We start from the raw sequence: 18,824 nt of genomic DNA on the forward strand, positions 1-18,824 counted from the left end.
CAAACCTAAGTTTGATTGATGGCAAAGTCTACGTCTTTCCACCAATCCTAAGAGGATAAAACTTCCTCCTACGTCCACACTCCATCCCTGATGTCAGTAATCTTCTTATTGTGCAGACACCTGGTAGAGGACCCTATCTCCCTGGAGCCCTGACTACCTCTGTTTATATAAATCAGCCTCTACCCTCCAGGCCCTAGGAATTGTGGGAACCTAGGATGCCACCAGCTGGAGACAGGCTGGGCCCAGCAGGTGGAAAAGACACAATGAAAGAGAAGGAATCAGCCGGACCATATTGGAAAGTTAAATGTACAAAGCAGGGTAAATATTTTAGTGGGAGATTTGCCATAATTAAAAAAATATTTTATGAGGTAAAATAAATGAAAATAAATGACACAAATATATTTCAGATGGAATGTTTATTTTTAATAAATACATTTTCAAATGGAAATGTATTTATTAAAAACCTAGTGGAGTCTAGTTTTTTCCCTCTCACAGGTGACCAAACAGGCTGAGAGAGATCCAGTGATTTGCCCAAGATCACACACTTCATGAGTTTATTATTAATGCAGTCTTTCACTATATTAAAAATTACAGCTAGTTTCCTTTTACACCCAATGTATTCAGCATTTGTGAATAACTTTTTTATCAGGTTGTTAGACTATTCTGCTCTAAATGATCAGTTGAAGAAAAATCAATGTAACAATCAGACTAGCCTGTTCTCTTTTGTTTGTTTGGTTTTGGGTTTTCTTGAGACAGAGTCTTACAATGTTGCCCAGGTGGGACTTGAACTCTCAGTTGATTCTCCTGCCTCAGCCTCCTGAGTAGCTAGGATTATAGGCTCATAACACTGTGTCCAGCTGAAACTGACCTATTTTCAACTCACAAATAGTATTTTTCTCCTGAACAGATAACCTAAGTAGCTATTATGATTTTTTTCCAACATATTTTTAAATGGACTTTTAAAAAGCCTAATTTTGAAGAGATTTTCCTCAACCAAATTTACTGTTTTATTTTATCATTAAAATGATTTAAACACTAAAACCATTTTAATGACCCTGTTTGTTAACATCTGTTCATTTTGCCTCTGTCTCGGGTCCCTTCCAGTTCTGAAAGTTTGTGATTCTAAAAAAATCAAGCCCAGCTTGTTTTCTAGGTCAAGTAGGCCAAGAGCTGGACTCCAACTCTCCTGCCTTCTGGTGTACGTGGCCAGCTGACTATCCTGTTTCATTTGCAGTAATTGTATATGCCAACAAGATGGCTCTCAAAGGGGGCTTTCTAATCCACCAGCTCCACCCCACCTGGGAATAGGAGAAGAAGACTATCTTGCTCAATGCTCATAGGCAGTAGAATGAAGGGTTGGGTGAATGACATGCTTGAGGATTCTGAACTCCAGGAAACATTCTCCAGTTCTTAGACACGAGCGTCCTCACGTCCATCCATTAGCATCTGCATAGGATGTGAGAAAGGAGTACACACCTGTTGGCAAGGATTGAGCAGCAAACCTTGTGGACCAAACTGGGGTTACCCTCCAGGAAAGAGCTGGAAGGAAAAGGGAACTGTAAACCATGTGTTTTTTAATAAAGGAAAAGTGGCAAATGACATAGACTGTAAGGCAGACTGTGGCGGACAACATCTCAACCCATCCTAACCCAACTCAAATCCTCCTGTGGGAGCATCCTCAACAGGTGTCACCACCATTATGGAAATCACTACCTCAGCTTTAGCAACAGAATAGTTGCTGCTTTCATTTCTCAGTGCATTTGAAACATGGCATGAATAATGACCTTGAGTGCCCATTCCTACTACCCAATCACATGTTCATTTTCTGCCATGACTGCTTGTCACGCACCAGATGGAGAGCAAGTGAAACAATAAGGCCTTCTAGCTTCTGAATTGGTAAAACACATTCAGCAAGGAAGTAGAGTTTCATATTTTTGGGGAGACTGGCAACTAGGCTGAAAAGGGAAGGTGGGGACACAAATGAAGGTAAAAAAGTAAGAATTCTTACAGATCCATAAAAATCCACCTCATGTGAGAGCATAATCTTCTCTTTGTATCTTTCTTCACACCCTGGGCAACAAATATTTCAAAACTTAAACCTGGGAATAAATTTACTTGCTTGCTCTTCTCTCAGATAAATGATGTTGCAGCTCAGAAAGGGCCACAACAATGCACCTCTTCTCAGTCAGAGCAGCTTAACAAGCCTCAGTGAGTCTTCAACTCCTTTCGACTAAAGAGAAAAGCACAATACATTTGGGTTGTATTGAATTATCTACCTAGGCCCATGTCTCTGGCTTGCTTCCTGCAAGATCTTTGTATCTTCCAGGGCACTAGAGCATTTCCTAACACAACGGAGAGGCTCACTGAGGATGTTTTGGACTCACCAACACCAAACTCCAGAGTCCTTTCTCTACCACTACAGTAGGATCCTCAGCTTTGTATCATGAAGCCACTTCCTAAAGTTCAAGTACTTGCTTCAGGAGTTAAGGAATGGGCTTGGGGGCTGAACATCTTTCAAGTACTTAATCACTTGTTTACCAAGGGCAGCCACAAGTTGTCTGGCAAGCAGACCACAGTGCTTTGTGTAAACCTCTCTCTCCTAGAACAGGGAAAGAGGAGACAGGAATAAGAGTGGCCTGACAACACTGCCACAGCCTCCAAAGAATACCTCAACATTTTCTCAGGCCCTCAGTGGCACAGCATGTTTCACAGAATTAAAGGACAAGGAAGACTCTAGAAAATTTCTTTCAGGGAGAAGAAAATTGGGTTCAAAGAGAGTGTCATATTTAAATAAAGGCCTCAGCAATGAGCATAGAAGCCATATTCCTTAATTTCTAGCATTCTGCTCTTTGTAATTCAACACACTGGCTCAATTTAAAAAATTCTAGGCTTTCAGATACTTAAAAATAGCTATAGGTTAATTGAAATAATGACTAGATGACAGAATGGAGAGTTTATGACATGTTTTCCAATCCCTCTCATGAAAATATCATACTACATTTGTTCAACTAAAAACAAAATTCAACTAAATATAATTTTAAGCAAAATAGTCAATGTTGGCCAAAATATCACCTGGAACTTCTCAAGTTCACTTGAGACTTGTCAGAGAACCAGACTTGATTGCTATATTAAGTCAATTGACTAAGTTTAACCTGCTGAAGTAGCCTTTATCCTCTTTGGTTGCAAAGAAAAATCTCATGATTTAGCATGAACGGCTAAAAATAAGCTGCAGGTTTCATTTTCCGTTGTTCAGTATGGTTTTGAAACTAAAAGGTGCAAAACTACGAGATTCACCAACGACTACGGAAAGTCAACGATTAAAATTGTCACCTTTCTAGCATACGATCCTGGTTGCCAACTCAGCCAGGCCTGAGAAATGTGCACCGCTGTCCCTCTCATCACGGTCTCTTGAGATGAGTCCCTCTAATAACTAAGGCACAGTTGGAAGCTGGGGGCTGAGGCCAGTCCTGGGGTAGCAGTGGCTTGTGAGTGTATTGTCACATCCGGACAGGATGCCGCACAGACTTCAGCCCATATGCTCAGCCTCCATCTTAGGTGATGCTGGGGACTCCTCTGCAGAACCTGGGAGTAAATACAGCTCGAGTTTCATTAAGACAGGACTCCGAAGGTGGTGAGTGCAGCGAGTCCCTCTTGACCTAAATGCCCATGACCTTGTGCAATTCCATACTGCCAACCCAGGGAGCTCACAATAAATTTAGTTTCAAAACTGTCTTTCCAGGGCCAAGTCTGGCAAAAAGGTGTTTGACAGAGACGTAAATGCTTCAAGGAGAAGGCAGCCATCTCACTCTGTAGCATTCAGCTGTGGCACAAGGCCTGGAGACAGCAACGCTGTTAAAAGAAAGCCCTCGGCTGAATGAGATTGAAAGGGGGCAAAGAAGGGTTAATCTTCTTCCATTAAAGGAGGGCCCATTTAGTGAAGGTGAAGAGTATAATCTGTATGAAGAGCAGAGCAAAGAGCCATTCCAGAAAAGAAATTATGGCACAGGGGCGAGAAGGATGATTTGTCCTCGATTTTCACCATGAGACCATTGCTTAGATCTGAATCTACCTAGCTTTGAAGTTACAGTCTCAGGGAGGGGCAAATGGGGCACATTCACATTCAGTGCTGGCATACTTGAGCTTTGATTCCATCCAAAATGGGCTATCAGTCTCTGAGAAGCAGAGGGTGTGGCCAAAGCCAGCAGGACATTGTAGACTTCAAACCACAAGTTAGAAGGCGGCAAAACAAACAGCAGGAGTTGCTCATAAGGGAGAAGCTGGGGATAAATCCCCCTCCTCAGGGTGGGAAAACCCCGTTTTAAACATAGTTTTAAAAACTTTTTAAAAGTTTTAATACCTTTTTTTGTGAAATAGCATAAGATGTACAACAAGTTATACAGTGTCTACTTTCTCCACCTTCCCCCAGTGATGTCTTACATAGCTGTAGTACTTGGTCTAAACCAAGAAACAGACTGGTATAGTTCAAATAAACACAGATACAGTCTTATGTGATTTTGCCAGTTTTTACATGCACTCTGTGTGTGTGCGTACCTGTATGTCTACAGTTCTATGCAATGCATCACACGTGCAGGCTGGAGTAATGACCATCACCATCAGAACAGAGAATAGTCACCACCACAGTTCCCTGAGCTCCTCTAACAATCACACCCATCCTCCAACCTAACTCCTGACAATCACTGATCTGTTCTCTATCACTGTTTTGTTTTGTTTTGTTTTGTTTTTGTTTTTGTTTTTTTGCTTGTTGAGACAGGGTCTTGCTCTGTCACCCAGGTTGGGGTGCAATGGCACCATCATGGCTCACTGAAGCCTCAAACTCCTGTACTCAAGCAATGCTCCCATCTCAGCCTCTCAAGTAGCTGAGACCACTGGTGTACAACACCATATCCAGCTAGCTTTTTAAATTTTTGCAGAGGTGGGGTCTCCCTGTGTTGCCCTGGCTGGTCTCAAACTCCTGGGCACTCCTGCCTCGGCCTCCCAAAGTGCTGGGATTACAAGCATAAGCCACCGTGCCTGGCCTATCACTATAATTTTGTCAGTCCAAGAACGTTCTCTAAATGGAATCATGTAGCATATAACTCTTTGAGATTGGCTTTCAGCATAATGCCCTTGTAATCCATTTGAATTGTATGTAAAGAGCACGTGCATGTTTATTGCTGACTAGTATTTCAAGGTGTGGATGTACCAGCGTGTTACCCACTAACTTGCTGAAAAACATCTGGCTATTTTCCAGTTTTTAGGTATTACAAATAAAGCTGCTATAAATGTTCATGTAAAGTTAATTGCGTGATCATAAGTTTTCATTTCTCTTATGTAAATACCCATGAGTAGGATTGCTGGATCATGTGGTAAGTGTATGTTTAACTTTTATAAGAAACTGCCAAACTGTTTCCTAGAGTGGCTGTACCATTTTACATTCCTACAGGCAATGTAGGAGAGATCCAGTGTCCTTACATGTTTGCCAGCATTTGGTAACCTCAGTATTTTTTATTTTAGCCATCTACTAGATGTGTAAGGGCTCCTTTTGATGGGCCACAGTCAAGAAGGCAGTTAAACTCTGTGGCCTTCCAAGCTTAGCTGGGGTGACCTCAGATGTCTCTCATTGCTCCAGTTTTCCTGGTAGTAGCTGTCTACACACCAGTTTGGGCTGTCTAGCACTTACATGATGGAAAATGGGGTGGTCTCTCTGGATGTGGGGGTGAGTCTTCCGGTTTGCCCAGTTGCTCTTGACTGCAGTGGTGGGACATTGCTATCTGGGGATGCTGAGACTCTTTGAGGCAGTGCCTCTTGGACCAGCAGGAAGACTTGATACCAGTGGCACATGCTCCCATGGGGTGGGGCAGGTGAAATAACAGCTGTGGGGCAGGAACAGAGTTTGCCTGGGCCAGGGTCTTCCTGTAGCTTTGGACAGAGGCTGTGTGAATACTTTTAATTTCTCAGGTTAGATCGTTATTAGCATAGTGTGAGAGGAAGTGGGACATGGAATCAATGTAGAGAGGCAAGGGTGGGACCACCAGTGGCACTTGTCAAATCTTGGGACCCACTGAACAATCTTTGCCCTTGAACTTTGTACTCTGTAACCACCCAAGACTCTCCAGCAGCATGTGGACATGTTGTCTGGATGCCATGGAACTCCTATTTTTGTCTCCTGTGGGTGAGATTTGGAAGCACTGCTGTCACCACCACATGGGCTTTCCTGGCCCAGGGGTCCAGGTCTCGTGAGCAATTAGAATGTCATCTGAGTGTCAGAAGGTGCCTCATTCAAGAAAGTTGTGCAGGACAAGGTGATGGGTCTTACATAGGGCAAACATTATAGTGAGGACTTGAACTGGCCCAGCCATTCTTGGAAAGTCACCCTCCATCTGATTCAAGGTACCTCTGGTTCAAGGGAGGTTGTAGAGTTTGCCAGAACTCTTACTCATCATGACCCTGGAGCCATGAGTTTGGACCAGGAGGCCAAGAATCAGGAGAGTAGCGATCCTGAACAGGGACACCCTTGAGATAATGGAGACGTGCATGGGGCAGTGAAGCTTGGGGATCATCCTCAAAATTCCCTGGTGGCTAAGCCCTGGGAGGGTCCTGTGGAGGAGCTCCTGTGGGTTCTGGCTCTTGTGTGTCACCAGGTGCCTTTGCAGGGGATCGACATAGACGTAGGCATGGAGGAACCTAAAGTTGATTTCTAGAACCTGAACACGAACTGGGGATGGTAGGGAGCTGAGCAATCTGTCCAGGCAAAACTTAAAAGTCAAGTGATGCCATGGTGGGCTCTGGAAGTTGAGGTGGTGGAATGAGAGGAAGCCGGGCAGATACCGTCAGGCAATCAGTGGGTGTCGGTTGATGGGTTTCAGCAGGGTTATGCAGTCAGGATGAATAGTCAGACTTCCTCTTAGAAGGTGGTGAGAGTTTAAAGAAATTGGTTTTTTGTTCATTATGGTCTCTGCTATAATTGTTTTTTGCATTGTCTCCTAATTTCCATTTTCAGGTTCCTCCTGCTCCGGCCTGCCTCCTCTCAGGCTGTGCTTCTACTCACCTGCTGTCAGAAGGCAGCCCAGCACACAGCACCTTTCAGATTTAAAAAGGCAGGCACAGCTTGGGGTAGGTACTGTGAGGTCACACAGTGGGACTCCATCCTTGAGGCTAATTCCTCTGCAGCTGCCCTTGAGCTCTTGCTTGTCTTCCTTTCAATTCATCCCTGCCTTGACCTCAAATTTGCCCACACATTTTAGTCTAGCACTTGCCCTGACCCTGCTCCGCTGTCTTGGTTTCTGACCCCAGATCCCACTTCCTACTCTGCTTTTGTGACGCTGATCACATGGATGCTGCCGGCACGGCTGCCCTCTGTTCTCCTGGGTCCAGCTTCTTCAGTGCTACCACCTCAGGGATCAGGGCACACCATGGTCTGGCCCCACTAGGTGACCAAGATGGGCACTTGGGTCCCTCGCTAGGTCTAGGCTGCCCAAGAGTGTCTTGAAGTATGGGCATGCCTATCTGAGGGCAGGTAAAAGCTCCTTGGCTGAGACAGGAGGTTGCCTCAGGGGTCAATCTTCTCACTGGTGCCTTTTGTCTCTTACCCAAAGGTTGGGTGACTCTGGGCCCTTTGTCTAGTTCAATCTTTGCCACTAAATCTCTGAGTGACCACCAGGAAGTAAATGAACCATTATGGGACTCAGTGATTTCATGTGTACAATACGGTTTCTTGCCTAGCTAATAATCTTTTCACTACATCATATCACAGTTAAAGGAAACTCTAAAAATCAGAAGCCAAAAAAAGTCTTTAAGTTAAATTCTGGTATAGATGTACTAGCTTAGAGTTTCCTAATTTTTTTTGTCTAATAAATGTTTGCCAACTGAATATTTGTTGAACTGAATGCAGCATGTCAATAGTTCTTAGGCATTAATGCAGAAGAATTGGGAGGGCAGATTAAAATGCATATCCCCAGGCTCCTCCTCAGAGCTTCCAATACCACTGGGGCCTAGCAGCATGCATTTTAATAAGAGAAATGAAAAAAGACCAAGGTTTTGAAATAGACACTGGTACCTTTCTAGAGGCCCACTCACCAATATGCATTAGAAACTTTAAAAATAGTAGAACACTAAAGTCTATCAAAATGTCCAACAACAAAAATGGATACATTAAAATGTATCAGTGCAATGGAAACACAGCCATTAACAATCATGTTTTCAAAGACCATTTAGTGATTTGGTAAAACGTTTACAACATAATGTTAAATGGGGGCAAAACACCACATAAAATACCATCTCAACAATTTTTAATATTTTGATGTATTTTTTCCAATTTTTTCTTGTATATATTCTTCTCTCCTTTTAAAAAGGAGAGAATGGGGTGGGGTTGGAGTGAGGGGTTATACTAATGCTCTTTTGGACAAAGATGAGGGCTCCACTCTCTCCACTCTGGCTTGGGAGGCACTACCCAAGGTCAATGCCTCCATGGAGTAATTTCCAAGCCTCCTTGTCCCAATGCACTAAGAGCCCCATAGAATGCCAGGAATCATCTTCTTTTGGCAGAGAGATGACTCATCCATCTTTCCTCAAAGGTTTCAGTGAACCCCAGGTTAAATGTCCCTGTGAATAAGATCAGAAGCCTCTCAGTGGGGTGACCTAGAATCAAATATGCTTTGGCTAGTTAGAAGTTGTGCTAAGGCTCCCAGATGAAAGTCAATTTAGAAAGACAAAAAAATATTCAAAATAACAAAAATAACAATATCAAAAGTCAAAGCACCAATACTGACCATAATTATGACGATTTTTTTTTTATCAACACTTTTTTTTTTGCTCTGTTGCCTAGGCTGGAGTACAGTGGCCCAATCTTGGCTCACCATAACCTCCGCCTCCTGGGTTCAAGCAATTCTCATACCTCAGTCTCCCAAGAAGCTGGGATTACAGGCATGTGTCACCAAGCCTGGCTAATTTTTGTATTTTTAGTAGAGACAGGGCTTCACGATGTTGGCTGGTCTGGTCTTGAACTCCTGGTCTCAAGCAATCTGCCCACCTCGGCCTCCCAAAGTGCTGGGATGACAGGCGTGAGCCACCGCGCCCGGCCTTTATCAACACTTTACCTTGATGTGCACTTTTCTAAGCTGCCCAAATCATTTTGCATATATCACCTACTTATTCTGACAGAGTCTCAGCATTACATTTTCTAACGATACTATTTTGGAGGTAGGAGGGAGCTTGAAAGTTCTGATGAAAACCAGAAACTTCTTGAGTTAAAAACAAAACCCTGAAGTGTGGTATTTTCCAACTTGGTTCTTGACAAGAAATTAGGGGATTTCAGTGTGAGAAATTATAAAGCCCTATTACTATGAATGCTTAGTTTTGGTGAATATGATGTGGTATTTCTGCCAAACTCTCTAAGGAGAGTGACAGAACATTCATGATGCTGACCCATGGGGAGAAAGGAGCTTGCACATCTGTGCTATGACAATTCTAAAACCTCAGGGATTAAAATACCCAACTAGTGTAAGAGCTGCCTGTGTGAGACTGTGTGCTCAGTCCACTTCTGCTCATCATGGCTCAACAAGGCCAGGCGCAGATCTTTAGATGACTTAAGCTCTGAAAAGACTACAGTGCCTCAAATTTGAATTATTACTCCTATGTGAAATTAAAATAGAAAAAAATAACAAAATGCAAAATTAAGGTTAAGAAAGCTCAACAACGTCTAACTTTTCCCAGACTGTCTACTTTGATGCTTTTTTTGAAATGTCAAATATCAAAATATTTACAAAATGTGTGTTTGTACACAATCCTGCTTTGCTGGTGTTGTCTGTGAGGTCACTCAGCATCCAGTGGTCACAGGGATCTATGGCTTTCTTTCAAACACCAAGTGTTGAACAGTAATGAAATTCTGGTACCTGATGTGGTGGTCTCAATATGCAGCTAGAAATTAGAAATCAGGAGGCTGGCCCCCTCCCCCAACCCTAACACCATTCATATGTCAACTCCTGCTTACTTAGTGCTTTGAGGAGTCATAACAGATGGTAGTTGAAATTAGCAAGCTGTGATTAGCCATTCTCCCACATGAATGGACGCTGACGTTGACTGAGACCTTTGGCTCTGCCCTTCTTGAAAGACTCTGTTAGGCTAGGACTTCCAGCAACACATCATCCCCATTTGGCTCCAGTTTTTGAAATCTGGCACATATTCTTTTTTTTTTTTTTTTTTTTTTTGAGACAGAGTCTCGCTTTGTCGCCCAGGCTGGAGTGCCCTGGCGCGATCTCGGCTCACTGCAAGCTCCGCCTCCCGGGTTCACGCCATTCTCCTGCCTCAGCCTCCCAGTAGCTGGGACTACAGGCGCCCGCCACCATGCCCGGCTAATTTTTTTAATATATTTTTAGTAGAGACAGGGTTTCACCGTGTTAGCCAGGATGGTCTCGATCTCCTGACCTCGTGATCCGCTCGCCTCGGCCTCCCAAAGTGCTGGGATTACAGGCGTGAGCCACTGCGCCCGGCCAGAATCAGGCACATATTCTTTTTTTTTTTTTTTTTTTTTTGAGACGGAGTCTCGCTCTGTCTCCCAGGCTGGACCAGTGCAGTGGCCGGATCTCAGCTCACTGCATATTCTTGCATATTCTTACATATTCTTAACTTACTCCTTCAACTGCGCCCTTCTAGCCGGCACTGTATTCCTCATTCACCTGGTCTTTTTTTTCTGAGATGGAGTTTCTCTCATGCTGCCCACGCTGGAGCGCAATGGTGAGATCTCAGCTCACTGCAACTTCTGCCTCCTGGGTTCAGGCAATTCTCCTGCCTCAGCCTCCCAAGTAGCTGGGATTACAGGCGTGCGCCACAGTGCCTGGCTAATTTTGTATTTTTTTTTTTTTTTTTTTTTTTAAGTAGAGATGGGGTTTCACCGTGTTGGTCAGGCTGGTCTCAAACTCCTGATCTCAAGTGATCCACTCGCCTAAGCCTCCAAAAATGCTGGGATTATAGGCGTGAGCCACTGCGCCCAGCCCAACCTGGTCTTATCATTAGCTTACACCACTAGCCCAGCCAGCAACCCTATCAATAGATACTTTTAGTTCCTAACAACTTGGAAAGACAGACTTTCAGAGGCTGAAGTATTTTTGCAGCAACTCATCTTGTTAGTCTATTCTACTCCTCCTCAGCTCCATCCTGATGTGAGGGGACTGGGCAGAGGCTAGGCAGCCGTAACAGGAGAGTAGGCCAGGCATCAGCCTCTGTCAGATACCTGAGAAACTGTGGCAAATTGGCCAGTAACAGGCATCCCCACACAACAGACAATATGTGCTCTTCAGGGTGTGGATGTGGGTGCCAGAAAGGTCAAGTCCAGGGGCAAAAGTCAATCAGAAACCAGAATGTTTAGTCAGATATTGACAAAACTAGAGAACTAGGTACCAGGCACCTCAGACTTGAGTTCATTTTTATCTCACACCTTTAAGTCTGGGGCATCACAAGGCACCCATCATATGGTTTCTATTTACCAATGAGGGGAATACTTCACCAACATCAACAATGGTTAGAAGGTTACATAAAATGTTAAACTTATTAAAAGTTCTCCAAATAGAGCTTACAACTTTACCACTTGTTATTTCAGTAAATGTTTTGAAACTTTTCCTGAAAATGAAAAGCTAGACGTATATATCACATCCTTTGGGCCAGCATTAATAGCCCCAGCCTGAGACTTTTTAGTCTACTTTTAAATGTTTCTCGGCTGGGCCCGGTGGCTCACACCTGTTATCCTAGCACTTTGGGAGGCCAAGGTGGGTGGATTGCTTGTGCCCAGGAGTTCAGGACCAGCCTGGGCAACATGGTGAAACCTTGTTTCTACAAAAAATACAAAAATTAGCCAGGCATGGTGACGCATTCCTGTAGTCTCAGCTACTTGGGAGGATCGTTTGAACCTGAGAAGTTGAGGCTGCAGTGAGCCATGATCGCGCCACTGCACTCCGGCCTGGGTGACAGAGTGAAACCCTGTCTCAAAGAAAAAAAAAAGTTTCTTGGCTGGGCGCGGTGGCTCATGTCTGTAATCTTGGCACTTTGGGAGACCAAGGCCGGCAGATCACGAGGTCAAGAGATCGAGACCATCCTGGCCAACATGGTGAAACCCAAACTCTACTAAAAATACAAAAATTAGCTGGGTGTGGTGGTGCACGCCTGTAGTCCCAGCTACTTGGGTGGCTGAGGCAGTAAAATCACTTGAACCTGGGAGGCAGAGGTTGCAGTGAACTGAGATCGTGCTGATGTACTCCAGCCTGGCAATAGAGTGAGACTGTCTAAAAAAAAAAAAAAAAAGAAAAGAAAAGGAAAAAACAGTTTCTCTAATAATTTGGTTTAAAGGTCTCACCTTAGGGAATTTTTCCCCGATCAAGTATCTCAAGACCTGGAGCAGATTAGGTAGGATACATTTCCAAAGCCTCCAGAAGCAGAGAAAACTACAAGCTAAGGAAGTCAAGAGCTTTCCTACAAACTACTGGGGCTCCTAGTTGGGGAAGCAGAATTCTGTCACAATTCCAACTAATATGACTAGATCCAGGAAGGAGACAAAGCCGGTATAGTCCTAGACCAAGAGGATACTGAGGGGAAAAATAAGGAGAAGGAAATAAGGAAAATATCCTTTGTGGTTCACTGGCCATGGGCAACATGATGGTGCTCACTCAGGGTCATAATGGACAGAGGTGTTGAGAAATCTCATCCATTGCATCTTGCCCTCATGGCCAGATGTTACCTAAGAGTGTCAGTCAGGAAAATCTAAATGTGGATAATTTTTTACTTATCCCACTGTTTCTATGCAACTTTATCCTTGAGAGTCTCCAAGTTTCTTTTGTGTGCTGTGCCAGAGGGAACTACTTCTTCTTCAGAAAACCTCCAGAGCTGTCACTGCTAAGTGGCTGCCCCATCAGGGACTACATTTCCCAGACTCCTCTGTGGTTAGCTGTGGTCATGTGATGGAGTTTTAGCCAATGGAATGTGAGTAGAAGTAACACGCACCACTTCTAGGCAGGGCCCATAAAAAACTCCCATGTGCACCTTTTCACGCTCTTTTCTTACTTCACTGAGGAGTGGAGACACCCCCAGGCGACCTTGAAAACTACATGCTGCAGAAGGCAAAGCCCCTTTCTACCTGTGTCTCTGAATGAATGCATGAAAAACAGTTGCCCCACTGACCTGTACTGTTACATAAGCAAGAAATAAACTATTGTGTTTGAGCCACTATAGATTTGGGGTTCTATTCTAACAATTAGCTTATCCTAATATTGTTTTTGATACAGCTGTTATCATTGTGTACAGAAATCTCTGTGCCCTTTCCCCCTTGCTTTAAATCTTACCGCAAACTGAAAAAGGAGAATTGGGAGACTTAAATTTAAGTAGCTGTTGTGGACAAATGACACTTACCAAATTAGTGGTCACAACATTCAGATCTCAGAGCCACAAGAACAGGAGTACAGCAGAGCCTCACTTCAAGACCACCTAATATTTTAAAGTAAAACAAAAAGTAAAACATAAGGCCTATAAAACAGATATTTTAGTGTGTGATAGTTAATTTCCCAAGGGAGTTGTCGTTTACAAAGGAATATGTCACTGTTTTCCAGTAAATGACAAGCTTCCTTACTGCCTTTAAAATGAGACTTACACCTCCCCGCTCCCAATAATTTTAACATAGAATTTCTGAAGAACACATCTCCTCCGATACGTCAGCTGTACGAAGACTAGATGCTGACTCAGGGGATGACTTTAGAAGCCAGGAAAATCAGGGTATGATTTCTATGCCTGTGTGCCGTTCTCATGTACATGTCAAAACTTTTCTCTTGGGAACTTAACTTTCTTGGGTAGGAACTTCCAGAGGCTGTGAAATTACAGGCTTTGTAAAGAACTATGAGTTTGTGTAGTCAAAGTTAAAACAGACACATTGTGTCTTTGTGTTTAATGTCATCTGAGATACGATGGCACAAGTAGGAATGAAAATAAGTCCTCTGTAAACAGGGCAATAAGATAATGTAGGTTCATACACAGAACAATCAGAAACGTGCGAAGTAAAGGCAGCACAGTTGTGTACATCTTTTTACCAGGGCTGTCATCTTTTTCCAGGTTAAGTGTGAAAATACCGTTTGATGGCACAGGACACGTATTTGCCTAGAACAGGGTTTATTTTTATGTCTGATCGCTCAGTATAAGATCTAGGAAGCAAACAATCCAGAACTCTGAACAAACATTCTGACAGTCTGAAACAGAGTACTCAGGTGAGGGGAGGAAGAGGAGGCAAAACAAGAGGGTTGATAGGGAAAGGCATCAGTTGGGCCATTCTCCCCTGGGTTTCCGTCTTAGTATTTTTTTTTTTTTTTTTTTTTTTTTTTTTTTTTTTTTTTTTTGCATTCTTTTCTGATCCTGTGGAGAAGAGAGAGATCAGATCCCTTTGGGGCCGTATTTAGAGGGTCTCCCAAATGCAGTCCCTACTCCCAACTCTGGGCTGGGGTTTGGCAAGCTGTAGGCGTCAGGGAACAAGATGGCGCCCTACAGTGAAGGGCACTGAGTGAGGGGGTGCCAAAAGTGGGCCTTCACTTACTCGGAGGCGCTGGCTCCTCTGAAGCCCAGACGCTGCCAACTCCCTGGGCCTAGGAGTCACAACCGCTTTCGTGCCCTGGGTTCTTCACTTCTTGTGGCGATCAGCTCCACATATTTTTCTGATGATGTCACCCATTCTGACTTCCTACATTTTGAAAGTTGATCTACAAGTAAAATCTTTCGTGAGGCTTAAAAAAAAGAAGAAAAGAAATAAAAGGTGTGCTGTAGGGAGATGGAGAGGAGGAGAAAGGCCGTTGCCTCTTTATTTTGAGATTTGCTGCAGCTGCGAGTGCCACTCCCCAGCTAGTTTCCTGGCTTCAGAGGGAGGCCAGTGGCCGGGCGTGGGTGACGTCAGGGCCAGGCCTGAGTCATCGCCAGCAGCCCGGCCGGGCTGCCCTGCCACTCGGAAGGGGACAAAAGGAACCTTTGATGTCCAGAGGCCCTCCTCTCAGCATACTGGCCGGCACAGACCAGCAGGCCAGGAGAACATTCCTGCCGTCTCCCCACCCCCAGCCGCCCTTCCTACTTCCGGAACAGCCCCAGACAGATTCAACAAGGCCTCCCCAAAGGACATCACCCTCCTGCATGGCAGAGGCATGGCCGTGCTCTGTCAGAGAAGCAGGGAAGAAGAGGCTGTTTCCCTGGGGACCTCTCACTGCCCCTCTGCCATTCCCCTTCTTCTGTGTGGTGCCCACCTACTCAAGGAGTTGCAGTGGTATTGAAAGAGATGCGGAAAGGTGGAAGGCACTTTTGTCACCATCCCCGGGCAGCTCCTGGTGGTCAGTGTCTATTCTCCTCTGCCTCTGTACTGTGGCCCTGGGCTTAGCTGCCTGCCCTAGGTGCCAACATTAACTAGCTCTTCCTGGATTTAAGACATGACTGCTCTTTAAAGGGGATATTTATATCTCAGTGCCTGGCATGAGGCTTGAATTAAGGAATGATCATTGTAAAATAGTAGAGGACACATATTAAATACTTAGAGTGAACATTCAAGCCTCTGTGCTTTATGAAGATTATTTCATTTATTGGTATTATCACAACAAAACAGCTGTGAGGTAGGTACCATTAATAGTCTTAATGCTATAGAGGAGGAAATGGATGCTCAGAGAGGTTAAGACACTTTTCTGAAGCCTCACAGCTAGTTAGTTCGTGGCAGAGTCTGGATCATCTAATCTCACATCCTGTTTTCTTAATCACGGTGCTGAGTGGCTGGAGTGAATGAAGGAATATTGACCAAGGGCACCCTGGCCAGGAGAAAGGAGACAAGGATAAAGATGGGACTTGAAACCAAATCCTACAAGGAAACAGTGAAACAATTAGGAATGTTCTGGCAACATGGGCCTCAGGCCTTCTTACTGCGTCAACACCAGGTCTGAGGTTTGGCAACTGGGCGGGTTACTCAGCGTGGCCAGGAGGGCGAGTCAGTCATCAGGTTCAAGCGGGGATGAGAAACAAGGGAGGTCGGATGGACGCAGGCCTGTGGCATGTGGTAGATGCAAAATCCGAGAGCCACGGGGGACAGAGTACCTCGGCGGGAGCCAGACTCCACGCTTGTCTTTTTGTTGCCTTCTGGCCTCATGGATATGGGTGGGAAGGTCAGTGAAATTAAAGGGGTACATCTGGGGTAGACAAGAAGGCTACAGGAAGAAGGACATGACGGCACTCTCAAAGACTCTGGACTCAGAAAAAGAGTTGGAACTGTGGTGTGGTTTTAGAGTGCAGGGGCAACGGGAAGGGACAGGGAACAGATCTGGACCTGACAATGGTAGTTACTTTCTACTCTTAGCGCCCTCCTACCAGGAATCGGCTGCCTTTCTGGGCCTGAGGGAGAGTCCTGGCAATGACTGTGGGCAAGCAAAGGCGAGGAGGGGTGGCGAGAAGAGAACATCTGCTTTCGGGGTATCTGGGCCCAGTATAAGAATGACTACGAGGTAGCCTCTCCCCGTGTGGTTTATGATTCTGTGGTTTGTACTTTTCCATGATTCTTTTAGAGTAAATGTCTCATTCCAAGAGGAAGACAAAACCAGGGATTTCCAGCCCCTTGTGGAGGCCTCCTTGATAACACACCCACAGCTTTCCTTCCCACTGTGGGTGGGGTGTCAGGTCACAGAGACCACTGTCCCTGGCTCAGGCAATCTGTGCCTCTGATGCCTGGGACATTGTGTAGTTCTACCTTGTTCCTGGGAGCTCTGCCAGTTGCCACTCTGAGGAATTGCACTTGTTCCTTGTAGTTTGAATCCCTAGGCAGGTGGAATTTATAGAGGTGAATTTCACAAGAGAGAAAGCCACATGCTTTTAATCAAGGGAGCAGCAGCAACTGATCAGGTTCACTGTCAGTGTCTGCACACAGCCTGATCTTGGGCTGAGGAAATCACTTTAAGTTCCAGGCATTTTTGGCAGAAGACTTGTTTATTCTTTTCTTCCTTCTCTGCAGAAAATGCCTCTGGGCACCTCCCTGCTCTGTTTCCCCAAAGACTCAGTGGCCTTGCTTGCTTCATACACACAGGTATTTATTTCTCTAATAAGATGAACAAAGGCTGATCATTTCTTCACCCTGCATCCTATCAGGATAATGTGAAGAGAAAAATAAAGAAAAGAAGCAGAAATGATCAGTAAGCTTAAGTGAGACACAGATTCTTGGGTTATATGCTCTGGGGTTGATACTAACAGTGAACACAAAATCAGAGAACTGGGAAAAATATCCATTTGAAGATACAGAGAAGTAAGTACAATATCACTTTCCTAGCTTCTACCTGAAGTGGAGCAGCCTCCTCCTTTGCTACAACAAAAGCAGTTAAATGCTGGTAATTAAAACCAAACCTTTATTAATGCAAGGAATTCCTTGGAAGACTTGTCTATACTTGTTGCCTTAGATTTCTCTCATTTCATTCCCTCTCTTTAAAAAAAAATATTAAGGTATAATTTATATACCATAAAGTTCACCCACTTAAAGTGTACAATTCAATGGGTTTTAGTGTATTTACAGAATTATGTAATTTGTAATCTATGTTTTTAACATTTTTTGTCATCCCCCCAAAAAACACCATGCCTATTAGGTATCATTCTTCATTTGTCCCCACCTACCAGCCCTAGACGACCACTCATCTAGTTTCTGTCTCTATAGATTTTCCTCTTCTGGATATTTTCTACAAATGGAATCATACAATATATGGTTCAAATATCTGTCCTCTCCAAAACTCATGTTGAAATTTAATCTACAATATGGCAGTATTGAGAGGTGGGGTCTTTCAGAGGTGGTTAATCCACTCATGGATTAATGATTAATTGGTTAATGGATTAATGGGTTATCACAAGGAGAGACTTGTGGCTTTATAAGAAGAGGAAGAGGGACCTGAGCTAGCACTTTCAGCCCCCTCGCCATGTAATGTCCTGTGTCACCTTGGGACTTGCCAGAGAGTCCCCACCAGTAAGAAGGTCCTCACCAGATGTGATCCCTAGACTTTGGACTTCTCAGCCTTCATAACTGTAAGAAGTGAATTTCTTTTCTTTATAAATTACCCAGTTTCAAGTGTTCTGTTTAAGCAACAGCAAATGAACTAAGGCATAGAATAGTTTAGTACTTCATTACTTTTTATGCCCAAATAATATTCCACTGTGTGAGTATACAACATTTTGTTTATCCAAATCTCAGTTGACGAACACTTGAGTTGTTTTCACTTTCTGGCTGTTATGAATAATGTTGCTATGAACATTCATGTGCAAGTTTTTTTTTTTTTGTGGACATGCATTCATGTCTCTTGGGTAGACACAAAAGAGTGGGATTGCTGGGTGATATCATACTATGTTTAACATTTTGAGAAACTGTCCAACTGTTTTCCAAAGTGCTGCATCATTTTACATTCTCACTAGCAATTTATGAGGGTTCTGATTTCCCCACATCCTCACCAACGCTGTTATTGTCTGTCTTTTTTATTATAGCCATCCTAGTGGGTACAATGTGATATCTCATTGTGGTTTTGAATTGCATTTAACAAATGACTAATGATGTTGAGTATGTTTTCAGGAGCTTATTGGTCACTTGTATATCGTCGTTGGAGAACTGTCTATTCAAATCCTTTACCTTTCAAATTGGGCTTTTTTTTTTTTTTTTTTTAATGGAGTTTCCCTCTTATTGCCTAGGCTGGAGTGCAATGGCACGATCTCAGCTCATTACAACCTCCACCTCCCGGGTTCAAGCAATTCTCCTGCCTCAGCCTCCCAAGTGCTGGGATTACAGGCATGCGCTACCATGCCTGGCTAATTTT

At 44.0% G+C, this 18,824-nt stretch overlaps 1 protein-coding gene across 13 annotated transcripts in view; it reads right to left on the bottom strand.

Annotated features, from left to right (window-relative positions):
- The window catches only part of ZBTB38 (zinc finger and BTB domain containing 38), a 161,768-nt gene that overhangs the window by 104,490 nt on the left and 38,454 nt on the right, over positions 1-18,824 (bottom strand). For 8 of the 13 annotated variants that reach the window (XR_012095573.1, XR_005241895.2, XM_038002776.2 and 5 more), the window contains exons 2-3: positions 14,561-14,747; positions 13,393-13,467 (exon numbers count right to left, since the gene is read on the bottom strand). The gene's annotated coding sequence lies outside the window, so the exon portion shown is untranslated. Of the gene's footprint in view, positions 1-1,476; positions 1,540-13,392; positions 13,468-14,560; positions 15,028-18,824 lie in introns of those variants that run through there. The other 5 variants (XM_038002772.2, XM_073023554.1, XM_038002781.2 and 2 more) reach the window with 4 other exon arrangements.

This window comes from Chlorocebus sabaeus, chromosome 15 (assembly GCF_047675955.1).
Source record: "Chlorocebus sabaeus isolate Y175 chromosome 15, mChlSab1.0.hap1, whole genome shotgun sequence".
Taxonomy (NCBI): Eukaryota; Metazoa; Chordata; class Mammalia; order Primates; family Cercopithecidae; genus Chlorocebus; species Chlorocebus sabaeus.